This window comes from Sinocyclocheilus rhinocerous, unplaced genomic scaffold (genome assembly GCF_001515625.1).
Source record: "Sinocyclocheilus rhinocerous isolate Xijiao unplaced genomic scaffold, SAMN03320098_v1.1 scaffold2150, whole genome shotgun sequence".
NCBI classification, from domain to species: Eukaryota; Metazoa; Chordata; class Actinopteri; order Cypriniformes; family Cyprinidae; genus Sinocyclocheilus; species Sinocyclocheilus rhinocerous.
Window position 1 is genome coordinate 50,079 of NW_015630333.1, and position 3,311 is coordinate 53,389.

The 3,311-nt window shown below is 38.0% G+C and overlaps 1 protein-coding gene across 1 annotated transcript in view; it reads left to right on the top strand.

Annotated features, from left to right (window-relative positions):
* The window catches only part of slc1a2b (solute carrier family 1 member 2b), a 50,655-nt gene that overhangs the window by 11,393 nt on the left and 35,951 nt on the right, over positions 1 to 3,311 (top strand). The window lies entirely within an intron of this gene.

Sequence of the window (3,311 nt, forward strand, 5' to 3'; positions counted from 1 at the left end):
ACCAGCATAAACCAGCAAAAGGACCAGCATAAACCAGCAAAGGACCAGCATAAACCAGCAAAAGGACCAGCATAAACCAGCAAAGGACCAGCATAAACCAGCATCCCAGCATCAAAACGTACCTAACCAGCATATGCTGTTTTTTTTCAACAGGGCAATAATGACAATATTGCTAAGAATCATGGACTTAATCCAATTATGATGTTTACATGATAACATGAGCAAACCTCTTCAGTTCTGTTTACATGCAGTGTTCATCTATGATTGATTAAGGGATAAAACCACTGGGTAGTAAAATAACGGGGAAGAAGCAGGTCAGCTTGGCCCAGTTATACCAAAGACAGGTGTTGGGAAAGGCTCAGTGTGGTGTGGGATGATACTCTGGGGTGTGATACAACAATGGCACATGCCCTATAGTAATTCAGTCTCTAAAGTTGCGATGAGTTTCAACCCCTCCCACTAGCATTCATTTTAGAAGTATGTTTTTCTTAGTGAAAGCTTTGATATATAGCAGATATTGTGGACTAATGATCTCAAATCAATAATTCATGTTCGTGTAATTATTTGGTGGGTAGCCGTGTAATAGGCATATAATGTATAATGTGCAGTCAGCTGGATATGATCTCAAAATAAACTCCTTCAAGGTGATGCAAGATCTTATGGCCCTGTATTTTATGAAAATGATCTGTTGATTGTACATTATCTTTACTCATGTTTATGTTATGCAAAGTCCTCCTCAGATCCTGTCATCTTCTACACCACTGTGTTTCGAACCTGGCTTGAGCCATCATCCACTAGTACACACATTTTAGTCAGAGTAGAGGAAATCTGATTAAAGTTTAAATGTACCTGAATTCAAATCGCAGTATTCCACATATCATACCCTGGCTATGGTTGCTCTGATTAGAAGCATAATTTAATATAATCACAGCATTCTGCTTACATGAGCTACAGTATTGCTTTAATCACATTATGAGGGTACATGTCAGTGTGGCCACTGATTAAGGCAGTTTTCAGAGATGAGAGGATAACATCACAGAATGATTACAGATTTCAGGAAACATCTTTACAGTCAATCCCATTACAAATTGAGTCTAAACTAGAAAGACAGGTTTAAACCTTCAGGAGACGGAGAAATTTTTGGGTCCTGAAGATGTTTTGACATTTGTGCTTATTTCAGTTAGCCTATTCTATTATTGCACTATTGGTCTATGCTCTTCTGGTTATGCACTACTGGTGTAATGAGATTGGACAAAACTTTACACAGACTGGGTTGGCAATTGATACTATCAAAGCAGTCGCATGCTAACCTGTGTGTTACTGTCAAACTGTAGTTGCACACTTGAACCATTTATTCATAGTGCATGCTAGACTTCCGTTAAAAGAATATTGACTGTACAAATGTTTCTAAATGCACATACATGAGGGAACTATTTTTGCTAGCACTCCAGGCACAAATCATCTCCATAAACATTAGATTGAAAAGATCCTGGAATATTCCTCTAGAAAAGCTTTGTGAAATCTGACAAAACACACAAGCAAGTGTACAAGAGATAAAAGAGAATAAATTAAGACATACAGCATAGAATCAAAGAAAATAAGTGAGAAAGAGAAAGACAAAGCATGTGAAAAAACGAAGAGAAAGAGAGGGAGAGACTGTAATGGCCCTTGGCCCCTGCAGTGCCCCTCTTTACGCTCACTATAGATGAATGGGAGCCTGGTAACCCTTCAACCAGAATGATCTGTGAACACATCATTACAGATCACATCTGAAACCTGTGCACAACCCACAATTCCCTAATCACTCGCTCTTTACAGCCAGGATGTGTTTTCGTGCACACGGAGAGAGCGCACATATGGGTCAGTCATGTGCTTATATTTTACCTCACAGCTCCTACAAAACCTGGATTATGATGCAGATGGTTGGTGCTAAATAACAGCAAATGTATTTGTGTTTTGTATGTGGAGAAATGTATACATTAGTAGCTGATGCTCACTGCTCTGCACATTTTGTATGTCGTCCTTATTTAAGGCTCCAGATTCAGATCATCAGCTCATTAGGAGACTGAACTGAGTGTGTCAGATAAGAGAGACGAGATACTTTTTTATTCTTTTTTTTAACAATTAAAAATGAATGCTGTAATATACATATTACATAAAAAAAACATTAATTTTGTCTAAAATGATTTGTGTACTTGAACTATTATCAGCTCAACTGTATTAATAAATGTATTAATATATGCAACCTTACCGACGAGTAAGGCAAAAAGTAAGGGATAATGAAGGGATTTATTCTGCAATAACAACTGGCTGGATGGACATTATCCTGTTTATTACACGGCTGCTTGCTACATAAGTAAATAAAGTTGAAATATGAAGAATGACCAATCAGAATCAAGAGAGAGACATGTAATAATCCAGAATATTCTTGTGATTGATACATGCCAGTGTTGCCAGACCTACGATAATTATCGTATTTGTACCATAATTTTGACCTCTGTACGATGTACGATCAATAATACCATAGTGTACGATAATTTCAGAATTTTGTGACACCAAATGATAGTCGTTGTAATTATAGGGCTTCTATACTCCTTGATCTAGCTGTGTGGGTCCTACTGTACGTGCACCTTCATGATTGTGAGGAGACTTGAATGTGTTACGCATGTCTTACATCTCATCTCACATCTTCTCGACCAATCATTGTGGAGAATGACTCTCTCACGAGCACAAGTTAACGTTCCTGCCGCACTTAGGTCAGTTTTTTTTTTTCAAAGCTGAGGTTGATAGTTTAGCAATAAAGTATTGAAAATTAGTGCTGAAAAGGATAAATAGCTGTAACATCTAGATAAATAGCTGTATTCTGAACGTTTGACTCGTGTACGATAATTTTCTTCCAAATACAATAATTTTGGAAGAATTGGACATTTCCAATCTGGCAACACTGATACATGCTCAGTCATGCTTACTTTCCCCCCTAGATTTTTACTTTACCACTTAATTGGTCAATATGCTTTGAATTTGTATGTTTTAAGACAGAATCTAGTTAATTTGGTATTGAATTGCATTGTTAGTGTGTTTCAGTCCTTAAAACTCAAATGCTAATTTGTCCTTGCTATTTCTTTTGACCTGATGGGAATATACGTGTGTGTACTCCGGATTTGACATTCACTGTTGCCCCGAGTCTTGACCCCGGACAGTGTGTGAGTGTGTGTGTGTCTGTGTGTGTGTGTGTGTGTTTGCGTGTGTGTGTGTGTGCGTGCGTGTGTCTGTGTGTGTGTGTGTGTGTGTGTGTGTGGGTGTGGGTGGAT